This window comes from Abramis brama (genome assembly GCF_963993115.1).
Source record: "Abramis brama genome assembly, chromosome: 4".
Classification (NCBI taxonomy): Eukaryota; Metazoa; Chordata; class Actinopteri; order Cypriniformes; family Leuciscidae; genus Abramis; species Abramis brama.
Window position 1 is genome coordinate 54944783 of NC_139966.1, and position 20873 is coordinate 54965655.

General features: G+C 41.5%; 1 protein-coding gene across 1 annotated transcript in view; it reads left to right on the forward strand.

Annotated features, from left to right (window-relative positions):
* The window catches only part of LOC311080918 (uncharacterized protein), a 143217-nt gene that overhangs the window by 58119 nt on the left and 64225 nt on the right, over nucleotides 1-20873 (forward strand). The window contains exon 14 of the mRNA XM_084111153.1: nucleotides 20275-20462. The gene's annotated coding sequence lies outside the window, so the exon portion shown is untranslated. The remainder of the gene's footprint in view (nucleotides 1-20274; nucleotides 20463-20873) is intronic.

The window sequence follows — 20873 nt, forward strand, 5'->3', positions numbered from 1 at the left end:
CAGAGTAATTACAAAATTTTATAAAAAGGATTCCATTCTCCGCGAGCGATATAAAAATCAAATTTATGTTACGAGGGAATTGTGTCTTGAGTTGACAGTGCTTAATGTATTATTTTAAATAACATTTTCTTAAAAACATCCCTTTCACATTCAGAAGGACATCATTAGGACGAGAATAAAGCATTCATTTTCCACTTGGCCAAACGTGAATGCGATCTGTGCGTGGGCCTGTGTGTGTGTGTGTGTGTGTGTGTGTGTGTATACACGCGTGCAGACGAATAAAACCCTTCGTGTGATAAGCAGCCATTAAACGTCGGCCTGCTACATTCTCGTCCCTGATTTTGCTTTACGATCCTCATAAATCTGTCGGCAAAACTTATCAAGTCACAACGATAGACTGCGTTGGACCATTAGTTTGCAGTAGCACCTTGTCCTTTTTGGTGGGAAATACACACGGATTGGCATCAGTTAAAGATTAGGGTTTCATAAATCTGATACGCAGATTCAAAATGAAAAAAGTCGACTATTTCCCGATCAACTGGGATTATTTGTTGGTAATAGAGATCAGTTTCCTAACGAGAATATCTCTATGTTTCGAATAGGTACGTACGCCTGTGTGCGGCGAATGAGATGACATGTACACCGACAATTCGTCATTTGTTCATGGAAGTTTTCAAACTGTGGAAATGATGTTATTACTGGCCGGCTGCATTGTGCGGGTGTAATGTGCTATTTGCCATGCCAGGCCTGGGTTTTGCAGATGGAAATTAAAGGGAGAAAATTGCTACTAACTACTCAATTACAGCGCTTGATGGTTATGCTGACCTCGGTTGGCAGCAATGGCAACACCGGGCCAATCATGTGGCCCAGATGGCATTAAATTAGAATAGGAAAAGAGAACGATTGCACATATTCATCGTGCAAAAGACATTTGAATTACCTCGGACGCTTCGGCTTGATATCGAACAATTAAGTGCAGTGATAGGATTTTATGGGACAGTTTAGAGGCAACGTGCATACAGGAATCACAGTGCAGTGGAGAGAATTGGCCTTAGATTTCAAATCTGTCAATTAAAGGGCTTCTTGTTATTCCCCAACAGGCCACTCCGGTGTTTACCGTTTATTTAATAGCTTTATTTGCAGTTTCTATGTACTTGAAGCAAGATATATGAAATTATATGAAACCCGCAGCAGTCGTGCATCATACAAAGCAGATTACCCAGGAGATGGTCTCCAAACTTATTTTCATATAAATAAATTATAGATCTTGGCATTGAGTCTCTTCTTTCAGGGGCTGACAGTTGTTTGTATTCCACCTTTAGTGTTGATTACATCATGATGTGTGTACATAGCATATATTATTTATATCGAAATTCTGCACGGAAGAATTTACAATTACCGAAGGCACTGGACTGATTAATTCCATTGAGTTTTGCTGTCGTGTTCCTGCCATCATTTGAAGTCATTTTCTCTGAAGTCTCATCTCTTTAGGGTTGATGAAGTGATTTGATATGATAAGTGTTATGATTTTGGAATTGTTCTTTGCCTGTGTGTCTCTTCTTATCTCTCTAGTTTGTTCATATACACATAAAAGCATATCAGCGATCATGAACAATACTTTATCATTAAGATCAAAAAGTGCCAGTGAAGCCCAATCAAAACTATTTGTTTTTATGTCTTATCACATTGCATTTAGTTAATTTTGTTATATAGTAGTAAACTATACTTTACAGTATAAGGACTGAGCAAAAATTTGGCCACATGACGGAGTGTCACTTTAGAAAACTTATTGCGACACACCATCTTCATTGAAATCTTCTCTGACTCTACATAACCTCTAGCGTCTACACACAGTTATCAACCCTCTATATCAACCTTGTTGGCATTACTCATACAAAATGTCTTATGATTGATTGCTTGTGGAGTATACATCACATCTGTAATAAATCCTGACTGGTGTAACCTGGCTTAGTCAGACAATCTCTTTAAACCTGTACAATGCTGTGGGTCATTACAGGCCTCTGGCCCCCTTGAAAAGCCTTGACTCTTTGTTTGTCCAGTGGTCTCACTGAGATGTTCTATGGATTGCATTCAGCGGTAATTCTAGGCAGACACTAAACCCGGCCGGAGTCAATAGCCCATAAGTCTCTTGTTTATCACCAGATCAATTGCTCCACTTCACAAGGGAAGGAGAAGACTAATTGTTTTAGGAATAATCTCTCTTTGTGCGTGCGGATGTGGCATCGACTTGCAGAAATGGAAAACGATTTTCGCCTCTCATCCTAGATGAGAAGACGCACTTCTGTTTGTGCGCGCGAACGTGTTTATAAGTCATGAGAGCACCCGCGAGTTTTGTGAGTTTGAGATGATTGCGGCAAACAAACACCCTTCATTTAGCCACACATCTTGTTTCATTTAGTACCACTTTTTGACTCAATCCTTCTCTTTCTTGACCTTGAATCTCCCCAAACGCCAGGTTTCGTTTCCAACACATTAGTCACTAAACTCTGTTTTGGTGTAACCAGCAGTAGCTTCAGGATGTTTTCATTCATTCACTCCATCTATCCTGTGAAAAAGGGCGGTGTGGCTGAACTATTCACTGCCGTTCCCCTGGTCTACGGGTGAAAGCCCTTCCTTTTGGGATCAATTACTTGGCATTGGGATCTTTAAAAAAAGAAACCTGCCTTATTAAAAGTCCTCACAGCACCCTGAGATCCCATGTTTGGGGATCCAGGCCTCAGCACAGCTATTTATTAGCATATAATATTTAAAGGTCAGTGGCTGTTTTACATAGGTGCTCTATTAGACGGAGGTCAGTTAGGCCATGTGTGTTGTTTCATTGCAAGCATAAAATGCGTTTTTGCTCTTTGCTTTCAAAACATTTAGATTGCATGGCCATCCTCTCAGGGGAAAATGCGAGAAGCACTGTTGGTTTTGCCTCTAAACGTAGCATTAGATATACACTAATACTCTCGTATTGTAATGCATTTAGTTCATCATTGTGGCTAAGGGAGTCTTTTTTTTATTCTGCACGGAGAATACCCACAACTCCTTGGGAAGTGGTCTCTATTGGCAACAGGCACAAAGCGAAGGTACCGTGTTCGACATAGCCGCTGATCAAAGAGGCCGGAGGCTGGTGGAGATGGAACGGCTCTCCTCCATGGATAAAACTGTATTATAGTGTATTAAACAAAACCAGTGAAGGAGCAGAGGAATCCCGCCAGTGCTTTCAGAAGTGCTAAATGCTGGGTCCCAGTAGAGTCTATTAGACCCCCATCCTGCACTGGTACTGCATTGTAGAAAGCGAGTGAGAGAGAAAGAGATATCTCACTTTGTGTCTTCCTAGAACAATATTTAAGCTAGAAACTCAATATTGAAGGACTAAGGTGTTTTTTTTTTTCAGAGACTGCTGGTGGTAATGAAAGGCCTTATGGTGCACTGAAAGTTTTAATAATAGGAATAATGTCATCCTTGCCATTGCCGTCTGATTTCAGAATTTTCTGTAGGATCAGTTGATTTAGCAATTACATTTTTTTTACCGCTTTTATTGCATTTTGTTCTGAAGTCGTCTTATGTAAATCATAGTTGCTTGCATGGTTTCATGCTGTAACGTACAGTGTCCTCCAAAAATTTGGAAACACCCTAGGCACAGAAGTGGGGTTTTATAAATATAAATGCATTTCTAGGCGGTTTCTTTTTTGAAGACTATTGATTTATTGATTTCCAATAAAGATTATATTATATTATTATCTGATAATTATCTTTATTTAATAAAATGTTTACGTTGTTTGTATTATTCCTCATAAATGTAAAGGAAAAACCTTTCCTAAAAATAGAACCTTCAAGGGTTCTTTATGTAAATGGCAGTAGTGTTAACGTGCAAGTATGCATGCATGCATGGCCAGTCACAAACAAGAGTTAAGTCCTTATTTTCAAGATTTAAATGAAGTCTACAATATACACAAAGTCATAAAAAGACAAGATATGTCAAGTTCTGTACTGAATCAAATTATTGTACCAATGCAACTTCCAACTTGCAGTCATCCACTTTTGCTAAATTACATTAATGTTGTTTGTCTAACCTGCACGTACTAGCACACTTCGCACAGCAGTTAGTCTGGGCAGGTCAGTGTGTTTATGGTTATGATGTCAATACCATATTTTGAACAGCCTGTTTTATCAGTGTAGTGTTCAGAAATGCTTTAGATGGACTGAAAAGAGTTTTGCATTGTTAGAGTATGTCTACTTTAGTACATCAAACTCTTAGAAGTGTCGAAATCCTGTTTTCCATGATATGCTCCCTTTAATAATCAGTGAATATCTTCACAATATGCTGCATTTATTTATAGACTTGCATTTTTTAAGTAGATCGCTCAGAATCAGAATAATTGGAGCTCTTGGTCAAGCAGTAAGAAAATGTACGGCACTGTGTTATTAGATCTGACAGCAGAGAGGCTTGATTAGATAGTTGCAGTGTAAGATAATCAAGAGTCAAATCACATACATTTTCATTTTTGGTGCTGTATGATCTCTCTCTCTCTCGCTCCCTCTCTCTGTTCTTGTTTTTGCGACATGTTCTCGCTCAGAAGCATATAATTATGGCTTGCCCTGGCTGATAAACAGCTCCTAAGCCGCACTCCACCTCGTACAACAACACATGCAACATACTCCAGATCATACGTGTAATCATGTTGTTGAGTCTGATGGACGCAAGTGCAATTACAAGAGAGGCGGTCAGGTGGGCAAAATTAGAGCTGCCATGCTGCTGTTTGGTCGTGGACACAGTAATGACTACTTAAAGCTGTTTCTGACTAGGGCTGTTTACTCGGGGGGAAAAAAACAAAATCGTCCGATTAGAGCATTCAGGGCCAATAAATGTATCCTGTTTTTCTCTCTCTCTCTTTCCAAGGCTCTTTTCTGTTCCTGTATACTGGATTAAGTGAGGATGTACAGTGCTATTTTAAACCCCCTTTCCCAGTGGAGCCGTGAATAACTGGTGTGATTAAACAAGGTGATAAGCTTCCGTTTTTCTTCCTGAATGTCATTCCAGGTTTGCTTTATCGACCTCGCTCTAATTGGCAAACCATTTCCTTGTCGAGTTCAAAAATAATGAATTGATTTGGGCCTCTTTTCTTTGTTAGTTATGTTCGGTTTACCAAGAGGTGTCTGTGTATCTGCTTATTCTCCTATTTAATGAGCACATTGCGTGTGTTTGTGTGCGCATATGGTGGCGGATGTAATCTTTAATTTATTGATGCTTTCACTGAAGATGAAAACTGAGATTCAGTTTCAGTTCTCCTCCCTTAAAGATCTTACAGTAAGTCTTCACGCAAAACACTAGGCCTAGATATAGTGTTTCAGGCAATGTTTTATTTGCTTCTGTGTTGACTTGAGAGGAGAAAACACTAGCTTTATTGTTTTCCTTTTGATTTTGTTCTTTGATTTAGGCACGGCACGGCAAGGCAGGTGTATTTATATAGCACATTTTGTATACTATGGTAATTCAAAGTGAGTTTATATGGGCATAGAATAGCGGGAAAAACATGTCAAAGTCCATTTTTAAACCATTAATTAAGTATATAAAAATAAATAAAAACGGTTAATTTAAAAATCGATTAAATTGAAAAGCACAATGAATTATGCTGCTATATAGATGAACAGTACCCAATAACCACCAAAAACTTTTTTTTGTAAAATATGAGAATAAATAAAACTAATTTGTTGTGCTTTACTGTATTTATTTAATTTTTATTCTGATGGATTTGGAGTACATTCAGTAAAGGATTCTTCGAGTTATGGCTTTGTGAACAATTCATTGAAAGAACTGTCTCATAAAACTCACTTGTTCATGAATCAGAAAACACTTTCCAAAGAAAGTTGCACTGTATGTAATGCCCACCAACAAACTTGTTAATTTATTTTAAAAACGTATCTTATTCCTAACGTGAACCCGGCACCATTCTCACAGTTTGCCCACAGTTTGAAAGCTCATGCACTAGCTTTCATGGCAACTAAACAAACCAAACTTTGACATCAGACTGGACCAAAGCCTCTAGTATGAAAGCATGCTCCGATAGACAGATAGATTGTGACAGAGCGGAAAAAGAAAAAAAGGTTTCCAGGACAGGTATCTACTGCATGGCCAGGCGCTCAGCCACACCTGACTTTGATTAATTACAACCTCTCCATCCCCCTCATCCTAGTACCTGACAGGGAAAATCCAGCCCTGTACAAGCACAACAGACCAGGAAGCTCAGCCACTTCACTTCACACCGCACTCGTTTTCTCCCTCAGGATGTGCTTTTCAGAACACACTTGCTGAGAGATACAGGGCTGCGCTCTTTTGTCCGTGAGGATGTGGAGCTCTGCCCTAAACAGATCATGCTGCATTAATCAGAGCTGGAAAGTACACAGTTGCCTGGCGGCCCTTCCATCGGATTAGTCGTGCAAGGCTTTAAGCGTTCGCATCGCAGGCCTTTTATCAGCCATAAGCGTCTAATTTATGAAGCGCTCCAGCCTTTGCCTTCAGTCAGCGTGAAACCACTAAAAGTGAGAAAGGACAGACCACGAGCTGCATCGTTTTATTTAATGCAGATAATTTTGCGGCATTAACTCCCGGAGAGCTTTTTGCAGCCACTGTGTGGGAGAAAGCAGTGTTAATGCAAGAACTTAAAGTCCGTAATAGGGCTGGAATTAGCCCTTATTAGAGTTCCTGAATGAAGTTTCTGGACTTTTCGTTTGTTAAACCCATAGTATACCTCTTTGTCTTTGGGTTCCCGTCTAGACACATCCAGAGCAGATGATTTGCAGGGTTTTAGAAGCGCGTGTGTGAAATTAGCCAGACGTGAAAGCATATCGTTAATCAGAGGCGGCCACGTCACTTTGATATTTTTCTGTCGTAAGGTCGGAGACATTTGTTTAAGGAAGACGGTCAAGTGTTAGTGAAGGACATGTCTAAATTCACCCAGAGTGATGACTTCCTAATAAACTAATGCAGAACGAGAGGGAAAGGGGTTTAGGGACGCTCTTGGTGGGTGTTAATTAATAACGCGGCCCGTAGCATAAAGGTTAAGATTCAGTCAGATCCAAATATCAGGCGGATAAAAGCCAACATCTAGATTGTTGTTAAGATCTCGAACTACAGCAGAACTAAGTGCCCGGCCACCTTCCACTGAGCGATTTGTTCAAATATAAAACTGACCTTCAGCTAAGCTGCGGGCGCATTATTGTAATAGCTCGGCGAAAGAATGGCCACGCGGTGCTCGCATGCCTTGAATTTGTGACCGCTCCTTAAGACCGGCTGGTTTCCTGGGTGGGAATAAATGAAAAAGCACCACAGAAACAGGGCTTGCCGTTCCACTCTCTGGGTGTTTAACCAAGCACAATTTGCAGCTTCAATGAGACAAAGCTTGTGATCAATGCATAATAGCTCCTTATTAACCTCAATTACCACAATTAAGCCCGACTGCCACTGGGCTGCTTTGATGACTTAATTAATCTGATTCAGTGAAGAGGCCACAGTGTCCCCCCATAGTTCCAAGCCTTGACCGACCATGTGGCCCCTGTTAAAAGCACATCTGGTGGAACAAAACATCTCCTCAGTGGCAGACAAATGCCTCCACTCTGTGAATGAAAGGCAACCCTCTGCTCTGTGATGTTCATAATGAATGGTACAAGCCCCTTGGCACAGTGCCTTATTGGGTGGCTTGGATAGCTGCCCAGTTTGTTCGCGGCTAATTGCTTAATTGATGCATTGTTTTTAGCAGCGATATGAATTGCTCTCATTTCGACAACAAAAGGCATTACACGCCATTAGCGAGTCACGGCTCTCTACGTGTGCTTGTTTTAAAGATTTAAGGCGCCTTTTTAGATTTTTCACATCAATGCGATTAGGAAACACCCTCTTGGAAGACGTCACGCTCTGTGAAGAACGCCTGCGGCAGGGTTGTGTAAAATTCGCAACTGAAGAATTGGCTCCTTTTCAATTCATGAGTTAGAATGTGAATTGAATTGGCCTCAAAACACAAGAAGTTGAACATCTATCTATCCATCAATCCGTCTGTCCGTCTATCTATCTGTCTGTCTGTCAGGCTTTTGAAGCTTTTTTTCAAAACGTTCATACAAGACTTTGACAACCCAACATGTTTGTCTTAACAACTTTGCATTTCTAGTTAAAAAATAACAAGCATTTCTAGGCATTTTCAACTCGATTCTAAATGGTGCACAACCATGGCCTGCAACTCCTTCTGGCAACAGCTCCTTCTATGATTATTTTGCGATCCAAATATACATGAACTCCCCCTGCCCACATGAACACAAAAACACTGTTGGTATTTACAGTCCCCTCTTCGCAGTTAAAGGAAATGAAATGGCATTTGACTCAGTGTTGGAGCTGTTTAATTAGCAGGCTAAGGGTTAATAAGTTCCTCCTCCGGCACTGGAGTGTCTCCTCAGGAGAGTTGACACTTCCATAATGCATTCCCTTTCCTGCTAGAGTGTAGCACTTCCACCCCCTCCTCCGTCTCTACATATTCCCACTGATGTCTGGGATAAAGAGCTGTTTTTCCCCTCTCTCTCTGCTGCATGTTTGTCCCCAGACCCTCGGAGAGCATTCCGGAAAGCCGGCAGCCTCTGCGGAGCGTCTTCTGCTTCCAGGGGAGCTCGTGGAACTTGCAGGGATGAAGAGAGGGCCGGCCACATGGAGACACACTGTTACTTATTCATCAGTTCGCAGTTCTCTGAGGGAGGAAACAAGGCCTGTGTGCTGTAAACACACTGCCGCACAACACAAAGACTGAAATAACAAGAGCTCAGCCCGGCATCCGAACTGACAGAGATGGGTGCCAGGCGAGTTGTGGATTTTTGTGTATGTTTTGGAAGGGATGACTGAGTGGTGGCTCCCTTGATCATATAGTTCTTTGGGTGCACCAGACTGTTGTGGGAGGAGGTGTTGATGCGCGTTGCATACACAACACCAAAGCCATCTCTCTTGTGACCGGACAAATGCTGGTTTTGAACAATTTAATACGAACTGATTGGGGCCAAATGCGCAAGCATCCGCCGAGAACGTATGTAAGGGGCTCTGTTTTGGCGAGATTTGGGATTTCACGGGTATAAAAATAGCTTAGTTGCCGCCTATTATCTCAACAAGACAGCACCATACGTGCCTTTCCCCCTGTGGTACGAGACACCGGCATTTACATCAGTCTTGCACGGCAGATAGGAAATTACCTGCTTTGTGATTTGCTTGTCTGCTGCGATTACAGCATTATCATAATGTTACGGTGGGAGAATCGTACCTACGAGAGCGTCTGGCCTTCTCTCCACCCCCCTTTCTCTCCAAGCAGAGGGGTGCAGGCCCCCTCCGGAGAAGAACCGAGGGCCCACACAGACGCGTGTCGTGCCGGGCAGGTGGAGGATGCGGTCGGAGGCGTCCCTCAGGGGAGCTGGCGGGTGCAGATGCTTGACAAAGCCCCCGTGTAGGCATTCTGATTCAATCAGTGCTTTCTGCTGCAGCAGCACACAGCGGCTCATCCTACTGTTACCACTGCAGCTGCTGCGGAGAAAGTCCGTCATAAGACCAGAGTTGCAAAGAGTAATACATTAGGCATTCGTTTTTTTCTTATGTACTAAGTTCATGAAGTCCAACGTCAGTTAGGTTGCTCGTTTATGTCACAATTAAAGCCTTTGAGACTCTTTTTTCATTTGTGATGGACACCAGTGGACAGGTTCTAGATGCAAAAGTGCTCAAAGGTCATGTTTTGTTGTGAAATTCACTACAGTGTTCACTCTGAGTGATGGATCTCTGCCAGTATGTCAATGTTAGGCCCTCAACAAGAAGTATCACATTTGTTTTTGTTGTTCTTGCAACTGCAAAACCAAAACCAACTGCAAAGCCATGCTATAAAGAATACACTGCTACGTATCTAGTGGGCACAAAAAGCAAGTTCTTACATTGGAACCGAACCTTAATTTTTTGTAAGATGAAAGTCAAAAGGTCCTCTTTACTGTGTTTAGAGCAATGTAACTATGGTTTAATAAGGCAAAGTGTGTTATTTTAATGAAAATAGCACTGTAAAAACCTTAAGAAACTGTATCAGTGTTGTATTTTCTTTCTCCCCTCATAGATTTTTAGCAAGTATCTACAGTGTTTCTGACAAAATACCATAGTTACAGTGTTTTACTAAGTAAAATCTTCCTTTTTTGTGTGAAGAGAGTCAATTATCTATGATGAAAACCAATAAATCTTGTTCGTTTTCTATGATTTAACAGTATCTGCAGTTACTATGGTATTTTGACAGATACTGTGGTAAATATGTGTAACAGTAAGCTGCTACAGGCCTTAGTTTGCAAGAGATAGATCCTGCTAAAGTCAGCGAGCTGAGAGCAGACTATCATCTGCTTTTGCCGTTTCGTGCTGTCGGAGCGGAGCGCATTGCATTTGCGTGTGTTTAGCAAGCCGTCACAATCAATTAGCTAACAAGATGTTACAGGTTACATTTAGTTGTGGATTCAGCGTTTAGAGCATCAGAGGGAAAATCTTATGAATAGTGAAATATTCATGATGTTTGTTTAAATGCTTAGCGCACAGCGTTAAACTGTTTATAAATTCTAATAGGCTGCTTTGGAGTCCTCGCACTCGAGTTTTCTAGCGTTTAGCAGTGATAGGCGGGGAGTCTATGCAACATAAGCAAAGGCCTGCCAAGACTGTTATGTTGCACCTCTGAAGTGCAAATGAGCGTTTTTCTCCCCAACCAACGCTAGATTATGTTTTTATGAAACGGCAACATCAGCAGAAGCTTGTTTATTTCACTTCAGATTAGCATAGCGCTAAGAGTGAGCATGACAACATAAACAAACTGATGTTAGTGCTTTCTTACTGAATTTAGTTAGTTTTTTCTCATATATCTGATCTCCCGCTATTTCTTTTCTCTCAAGAGTGCCCTGCTTTTTATTGGTCGATGAGATCTAAAGCTTCAGAGAACATTAAGTGTGTGCAAAAGTACAGGTAACTCACAGAAACTGGCAGCTTTCATCTCGCTAAAGTTACCCTGATTGTTTATAGAAGCTCGTATTGACCACAAAATGAACATGAACGTGTTTTCGCACCAAAGAGGCCCCAAAAAGTGCGTGGGTGTGTTTTTCTGGGCTTGTTTGGGTTTTTGGGGGTTGTTATGTTTCACCAAAGAGTCGTCTTTCTCTTTCTTTCTGCAAAAGCCTCAGCGTGGTGTATTTCTGCCTCTGTCTTATTGAAATAGCTCGAATCAGACTTTGATTAAAGGACGGGGAGCTCGTCGTCTTTCTGCCTGGGTGGCTGAAGCTGCAGCCTGGGGAAATTTGATTTGGATCTAACTGATGTGACTAGATTAAGATCATAATTAGTGCCGTGCGGGATGGCGGTGATAGCGGCTCGGTCCGGCATGGGAAGAGAAGAGGATTAAAACATTTCCAGGATGGCAGTCGTGTGTGTGTGCGCGCGTGTGTTTGAGGGCGCTGTCAGCTGACAGGGTGGGCAGTCCATGTGTCAGTAAGACAAGAGTGTGACTGCTAAACATTTCACATCATGTCAGAATGAATACCCAGCACCACGTGTAATGGGCGGGTTAGATTTAGGAACCTGCGCTTGACGCAGGCCCTGGCTGATTAATAAAATGAAGTTCTGTTGGCCCAAACTGTCACCCGAGTGGAATATATCATCCGGACGATTTTGCCTTGCTTGGAATTGCTTCCTCGTCAATGCGATGCACAGAATGAGAGAGTGAAAAAAAAAACATGAGTGCATTATTAAGAAATTTGCGACGTTGGGATGCGGGTGATGTGGTAATATCCTGTGACAAAAGCTAATATGATGGGGGGTGATATTAGCCGGGGCCTTGTTAGGACAGACTGTTTTTTTTTTTCCTGGGCTGTGTTTTAGGAGAAAATAACTCCCCTCCATGACATTTTTGACTGGGGCCCCGGGGCACAAGGGGGAATCGGACAGGGTAATTACGCTAGGGTTTCTCCTTACTAAATTAACCTCTACTTGGAAATTTATTGGCCTGCTGTTTTTGAAAATTATTTAAACTTGCACTTTTTTTTCTGATTCAAAGCTTTTGGTGTCAGACCTTTTTTTTCCAATAGAGGGCTGATTATACCAGAGAGGATGTTTTGAAAGGAGAGACGGTCTGGATAATTCATTCTGGACAGGATTTGGCCCATCCATGTTTTTAACTGCTCACCTGTGGAAATATACATAGAGCGGGGTAGCTATGACGACTGGGTTAAGTCAATACACGTTCCCGGGTCATTGGAGGCACAGCCACTACTCTGCATTAGTATGATTCACTCTTTACGGGACGTCGTCCAAAGACGTTGTCTTTTACATTGCCATCTGGCAGCACTGTAAAGACATTACATCATGCTCCAATACTAGCAATAAATGGAAAATTGCTTAATTTGGTATCTCATGTGAGATATGGTAATTACAAGAGGTCTCATTCCTGTTGTTTGAAGTTATTTCCCATTGTCTCAGAAGGAAACGAGACCGAAGTTGTAATGACTAAATTTCACTTGACATTCAGGGGTCAAGAATTAGATTGGGACAAAATACATTTATTTTATGTATGTATTTGTTTATTTTTACCTATAGACACCTATATTACAGAATTGACTGGTGAATAATTCTTATGCAACATGGAATGTTATTTTGAATAATTTACTTACATTTAGTCATTTAGCAGACGCTTTTATCCAAAGCGACTTACAAATTAGGACTAAATTAAGCGAGTCATCATGAAGAGGCAAAAACAACGCAAGAAGTGCTCAAAATACGAAGTTCAGGCATTATTCAGAGTAGCATAAGCCCGATAAGTGAGGTTTTAAAGGGAAAGGGAAGTTTATTTTTATTTTTTTAGTTTTTTTTATGAGGTTAAGTGCTCACGGAAGAGATGGGTTTTCAGTTGTCTTTTGAATGTTGTCAGGGATTCTGCATTCCGGATGAGGGTGGGGAGAGCGTTCCACCAGCATGGAACTGTGAATGAGAATGTTCTGGAAAGTGATTTTGTGGCTTTCTGTGATGGAATCACAAGACGCCGCTCTTTGACCGATCGTAGGCTTCTGGTAGGGATGTAGACTCGTAGGAGTGAGTGAAAGTAGGAGGGAGCTGAGCCTGTGATAGATCTGTAAGCAAGCATCAATGCCTTGAACTTGATGTGAGCAGCGAGTGGTAGCCAGTGCAGAGAGATGAACAGTGGGCCCTCTTGGGCTCGTTGAAGACAAGACGAGCTGCAGCATTCTGAATCATTTGTAGAGGTTTAGTTGCACATGATGGAAGTCCGGCCAGAAGAGCATTGCAGTAGTCAAGCCTAGAAATGACCAGGGCCTTGTGTTGCATGCTCAGTTAGGAAAGGCCTGATCTTCCTGATGTTGTGCAGTGCAAACCTGCATGATCGAGCTGTCTTTGAAATGTGATCTGTGAAGGTCAGCTGGTCATCAAACGTTACTCCAAGATTTCTGACCGACCTTGATGGGGTGATTGATGATGATTCTAGCTGGATAGTGAAGTTGTGCTGTAGAGACGGATTGGCAGGGAGGACGAGAAGCTCAGTCTTTGCCAGGTTGAGCTGCAGGTGATGTTCCTTCATCCATGTCGAGATGTCCGCCAGACAGCTTGAGATCCGTGCAGCTACTGTGGGATCATCTGGTTGAAATGAGAGGAAGAGCTGTGTGTCATCAGCATAGCAGTGGTTGGAGACACCGTGTGCCTGTACTTTATTAATATTTTTTTTAAATTTAAATTCTAATTTAATATCATCTCTTCAGGATGACCCTGCAAGCATTCTTAGCTTTTAAAAAAATTGTGTCATCTGCAGGAATGATATGGAGATGGTCAGGATTTAAATTGAATTAAAAAAATTAAAAACTAACTTGCTGTGCAGCAATAATAACCGACAGACTTCAGCAAATGTTCTTCAAATGCTTTAATCACGGCCGGGAGAGTTCTCGAGCAATTTAAAAAGAATACATCAGGTTTTATAGGATAAAGACAGACACAACAATAAGATTAACGTGACTAACTTATGACTTAACTCACGTCACCTTCTTTTAATATGATTGGTTCAATTTGTAAAAGCAAGCCCCTCCCTTTTACCCTCTGTTACTGGCATTGAAAAAAACATTGAAAAGGGTTAAGAGTTCAGTTGATTACTCAATATGTCATGACACAATGTAGACAGTATATTTTTTGATAGTCATGATCAGCACTTCAGAATTTTCCATGGACACAATAGGCAAAGAACAGAACATTTTAGTACATTTTGTGTTAGAGGGTTAGGCCTAAAAGGGGAAGTAAGGTTCAGATATTAGAACCATGGTTAGTTTAAAATATAGTTTACTATCTTATCTATTAAAAATCCTTCACACTGTCACCTAGCCCATTTTTAGTTGCATTTTAGACTTGGCGAGTGTTACATTTGGCCCAAAACTCAAGCTGGCAAACAGGCATTGTATGGTTTGGTTTTATTCACATATTTTCATTGTCTGACTGAAATTTTATGCAGCGTCGGAGTCGTCATTGTTTCATAATTGTCCTCACTCAAGATGCCCCACTGTTGATGCTCCACCACTGGCAACATAAGGTCTGAGCGATTGCTTTTTATGGCACATTAAAAACGATCATGTGAAAATCCAATGTGGCAAATGCTAACACTTAAAAAAGATATTAAGACATCCTGAGCCATTAGTTCCCTGAACCCAAGCTCACTAAACTTCCCCGACAACCCTTTAAATATGGGTTAGATAAATGATACAATCTCTCAACCTCTTCCGCTCTCCCATCCTCGAGCAAATTAAACTCCTCTACACCCAGAATAGGTGGACTAATGATGAGGTGTCCATTCTGATGGTTCCGTTGCTGAAATATGTTGGCCGGCCCTTGAAGCGAGACGCTTTGAATAAACATCAATCTCAGGCTCTCTCTAAGTCGAAGACAATTGTCCAAACCATGCAGCCGGAGACGGCCGACAGGAAACTGACAAGTAGCCAAGAGAAGCCGGGGAAACGGTCAGCCGATCATGATTTACATGCTATCTGGCATTTTGGCCGGCTGACGGAGAAAACTATCACTCAGCTCTATTTGACTTTTTCCCTCTGACAGGCCCTGAAGTCATCCTTGTGTGTCTATATGTAAAGCGCTCCTTTTTCTTTCCACTTGTGTTCCTCCTTCTCAGGGCTGACCATCTCGACGTAGCGATGCCAATTTGGCACGTTGGCCGTGACAAGGAGAGAGATGTAGCATGTTGTCATGTTCCACCCGAAAAGCTACGGGGGTTGTTGTCTGCGCCCCTGATACCCACCAACAGCCCTCCAACCCAAATCATAGGCACGTCAATGAACAAACTTTCACCTTCTGCAAAAAAAAGATGCCCCACGTTTGGGGCAAATTTGTTAATAACCTAAGAGTGCTTGCAGGCTCGTAATGGAGAGCTGATATTAAAACGGAAGCGTGTAGTACCACACTGACCTTTCAACGGGAGAATAACGGCTCCTCATAATCAGCTCTGTTGAGTAAGCAACCTAGAAGGCAAGGTTATAGTCTGGGAAAAATAAAAGGCTGTCCTGAATGCGATTTCACAAGTCAATAAACTTCCCAGCGTGCGCGTGTGTGGCCGTGGCGGTTATGCTGATGTGCAGGTTTTTAAAGAGTCAGGACAGCGGGATCCCTCCAGACATTTGTAACGCATCAGATAGGAAAGCATCAATCTCTTCCTCCAAAGTGCCCTGAATTTAACACGGCCAGAGGCAACGCAGGATAGGAGAGCAGTTAAATGTTCTTTATTTATCTCTCTCGGAATTCTCTCGGTAGGCTGGAGGGGTGAAATTGATATGGATGCGTTCCAGGGTTTTTATTTTGCGTCGTGCTGTGACTTTGCGGTGTCTTGTTTTGTATCCACTTATTTATTTATTATCTGTTTTCCTTGCCGGTTTCATTTGCAGCTCTGTTACCAGGTTTTGTGTCACTGTAAAATGAATTTTCACACATTCCCTTGAACACACACCCAATAACCGGAATGATATTTCACGGAAATGTGGCACAATGACACTGTAAATGAAATGTTAATATGAAAATATAGTGTAGGTTCTGGTAGAAGAGGAAAAAATCCTTGCCTGACAAGTCCGTGTGTCTGAGAGAGAGAGAGAGAGAGAGAAAGAAAGTCAAGACTTTTCTGTTGGAGTGTAACAAGCTTTCCCAAACAGTGGCACTTGTTTTTTTTTTTCCTCGGTCTCGCTGTGACTCCATTGGCAAGTGCATCTTCCTCTGCTTCTCTGCCTTCCTCCACGCACCGCAAACTTCTGCTGACACCAGCAGAGAAACATCTTCTTCCACCCCTTAACAATTTTAGCCACTGGTCCATCACTCTCGTCAAACCTAGTGTTTTGAATTTTTACCCCACTGCAGTTGATAGTTGACTGCTGCACGGGACTTCAGATTAAACAGCTCAGAGTTCAAGAAAAATGATGGTTTCAGCTTATTTTACTCACACCTGGGACGAGTTGACTGGTTGACTAGTTTTCCTTGAGCCGATGTGTTCGGAGTTATTTTCATTAATTAAAGAAATGTACTGGATTCTGTGCAAGCATTGAATAAACGTTAAAGTAGACAGTATTTTCAAAATATATCCACAAGACTTTTTTACTTTATCCCTCGGTTTTACAGGAAAGGCTTAAGCTTAGTCCCAAGACTAAAATGTATGTTTGAGCTGTGTTACCTGAAAACAACTTGCACGTAAAACATCTCTGTGCCATTGTTTTGTCTCAAGATGCACACCAGTAATGTTTTTTCTAAGACACATTTATAAAAGCTAATTAAATATCCTAATTGAAACAAGGCCTAATCCTGGCTTGATATAAGCCCTATCTGTGAAACAGGCCTAGTGTACATCTCAAAAAATGCTTTCCGCAATTTCTTTTTATTTTTTACCTGAGGGATGAGTTATTTACTATGATCAACATTATGCTATAAATGCTTTCAGTAGAGCTTGACTTTGAACCTACTGAACTCGAAACATTCTTTTAAGGACATTTAAGAGAAAGTACCAACCAGTGAGAACAGCTTGCAATGCAAAATGACAGTGATTTTTGCATCACTCTTCGGTTTTCTCTTACTGTGCGTGTTTCTTTGTGCACACACAGAGGAAACAGACAAGGGATTATCAATCTTCATTTTGTAATTCATGAAGGCCTGCTTGTCAGGTATCCAGCAGTGACTGAAACAACTCATTCTAGCGTGCTGGGGTAGAAACCCGAGGGAACGACAGGCTCCTGTATCTCTCCTCCACCTTACCTCTGTCAGCTCGATGCTCACCGCGCGGGATTAACCCCTCTGTTCCTCGCACAGGTGCATGGGCACCCGCGCGTCCCCGCTCATTAAGACAGAGGGCAGACCGGCGCTGCCTCAACAAACGGGAAAACAAGTGCCGCTAGTGGTGATGGGTCCAGCTCTGCAGATCCACGTTCCCACGAGTCTCTCCACAGGCCTTTCCGCTAGCATGGGACTCTCAAACACGATTAATTATTCAAGAGCTGACGCAAAATCACCCGAGGCACCATCAAAGAAACAATTAGCTCTCTTTTTCTTGTTGGACACTTTTTATAAACAGGTTTTGGGGAATTTGGGTCTTTACATTATGGAAGCCAATTTTCGGCACATTTTCAAAAAGTCAACAATTATAAAAAGTCAACAATTATGAGATAGGCTACTAAGGCCCTGTTTACACCTGGTGTTAAGATGCGTTTTGGTCGATCAGATCACTAGTGGACGACTCTAAATACAGGTGTAAACGGGGTCTAAAATGGTTTGAGCTTGTCCACTTTCAACCACTTCCAGAGGTATGGTCGAATGCGATTGAACAGCCACAAAAGACCGTCTTCTCTCCGCCTACTGACCTAATGCGTAAACCTTATGGGAAGCGTGCTAGTCAGACGGGATTTGACCCAAGTTTGGTTTGAAGATGAAAAATTTACCAAGCACAATGTTCTCTCACACACTCAAGGCATTCGGCGTCATCTTGCGGCTGTCAATCATTGTTATGAGATAAAGATAAAATTATGTCAGTCTAAGTCATTATTATGAGATCAAATGCCAAATTATGAGATCAAATTGTGACAATGTCGAAATTATGAGATAAAGTCAATTATGACATTTTTTTTTTTTAATAATTATGACTTATCTCATAATTTCAACTATTGAATTTGAGTCTTTATTATGGAAGCCCAGTTCCACCACATTTTCAAAAAGTGACGATTATAAAAAGTCAAAATTATGACACAATAGGTTATAATTATGAGATAATGTGAGGTCATGTCAAATTATGAGATAAAAATTGTGACAATGTTAAAATGATGAGATGAAGTCAATTTTGACAAAAAATTGTGACTTAGTATCTTTTTGAGAATTTTGGCAGAAGAAATGGATCAGGAAAAGTTTAAAAGTCAGTTTGACCTAGAGGAGCACCACAGCTCTGACATCAATTGTTATATTTTACCAATGTATAAACGCACACTGGTCTTCATCCCCAGCCAGCAGTCGAGTTATAGTAGTTTTAGCTACAACGCCTTTAAAAGTTCAGTGAGGACCACTAATTTAATTTAAATGAACACATTTGATTTCCGTCTTTTCGGGATGTGGGTGATCAGAAACAGTTTTAAACTAGTTTACATCATCAAAAGTTCACTTACTGTGGATTTCACCATCAAGGTGGAGAGCAAACTTAATTACCCAGCCAGCGAGGGTGTAGCCGGGGTCTGCTCTTAATAAATCTATCATTAATATTTCGAAGTGCATTAATCTGCAAATTTGAAAATCACTTTGATCGCATCTCGCTCTTACTCTCTCCATTTGCAGTTTTTCCCGTGCTTCTTTTCCCCTCCTCTTTCCTCTTCTCTCAAACCATTAAAGATTGAAATGTACTTTTCGAGAAGCGGGCCCTAGGAAGCGCGGGTTCGCTTCATTTCAGAGAAGTTAGTTTGTGGCGACCTTTTTGACTGTGAATAATTCACTCTCTTAAGAAGCTCAGTGGGCCTCCTCTATTTGCTTTGATTGGGGAAAATGTGCTGATTTGCAAGCAATAGCCCCAGGCACCCACCCTAGAGCAGCCTTTGGGGTTGGGAGGCCTCAGTCCTGCCCCCCCCACCTCCAATCCCCATCCCGATCAACCGGTCTGCAGTCCAAAAGTCCGGCCCGAGAACGCTAACTACAGTCCTTTAAGGACTAGATTAGCATAGAGAAGTGAAACTCTGAGTACGTTTGCCTTCGAAACCCCCTCAGGAACGTGGCCTGATCTAGGAGCTGATCCTCTGAGAGATGGCCACTGACAGCTCATCCGCGCTGGCCAAGAACCTTCCATCACCTCAGGCTGCAATTTGTCGCTTGACCTGCCAGGGGCCTTGAGAAAATCCTCACCGGAGGAGAGGAGTGGGTTTCTGCTCCTGCCGGCTCTAAACCATGGAGCCAGTGTCATCCTCGCCTGTTTTTATCCTGGTATTTATGCATGTGGAAAACTTGACCGCCACAAGGCTTTGAAAGAAAACTTGCAAGCGCGCCCATGAGTGTGTTTTGGTGCCGTGTTTGTGTTTCAATTTTAGACTGAGGGATCACCAAAGGATACAGACACTCTTTCATGCTCCATGTCTCTCTTCTTCTGTCCAGAGTTATTAATTGTAAACTTAAACCTAAAACTTTAAAACAAAGTGTTTTTGATTTTATTTTTGTAAGATTTACATCTCAGATCATTTCCTAAATATTTGCCACAAAACAAAACAAAAATCACTGTGCATCATGTTTTCTCTCGGCTGTTCTTTAGAATAAGAGAGTGTTTGTTTAATTCAGATGCAAGTTAATTGCAAACTAAACTTATGCATGAACTTAGAACTCATGTCCTGTTAGTTTAGATTCCTATATTATTACTATTTAACCACAATTAAATATTTGTCCTCACATTTAGAATCATATTGGTGGCATTTTTGCCCCCATTAATTTCTGACCCTAATCAAATATAAATAAAGTTAACACTAAACTGTATCAAAATCATGGCTGAATCAAACTAAAACTAAAAACGAACTATAACTTTGCTTCTGTTTGTCTTCTGCTTGACATTCATTTGCTGCAATTTATGGAGTGACATGAAACCGCCTCTAATTGCTCTTGAATTTGCTGCTGCATCACAGCGGCATTAATAAAATAGGAAAACATGCTTTTGAAGATACTGAGAATTATTATTTTTTTTCTTTCCACAGAAGTCTCAGATCTTCGTCTGGCTCACAAACTGACCCCAAATAACCGTCCACCCAAACCACCACAAGTAACTGGATGTCCAGCCAACGTCTTGTGCGGGGAACATCTCGTTTCTGACACTAGATCCAGCGGTCGTAGCAGAAAACTCTTTTGAGATGCATGAGAACAGATGTCTTGTGTTACCTCAAAGGTAAGAGCAAGGACAAATACACACACAAGACATCTCAGTCAAAGAGTCAGGCCTGTTTAAATCTCACTGCTCCAATCTAAATACTACCTGTCCGTCTGTCTCGTGAACGTCAGCACTTTTCTCATCAAAATTAATTTTTGGTTGGATGTGGCTCCTCCGTTCTGCTTTGTTTGCCTGCAGTCTTTGCATCTTCAGAAAGATGGGAACAGAAGGATAAAAGACACTTTTATAATCAACATTTTGTCCCTAAGCAGTCTTTTTCCTCTCAAACGAGTTTTCATTATTTATAAGTGCTCGGGAGGTGTAACTGGGCTGGGATTTCACGCAAAGGTTTGATAGGAGTTAGATGAAGCTCACAGAATTGATTTGAGAAGCATGGAAATTATTATCTGCTCCCTGCATTGCACCGTT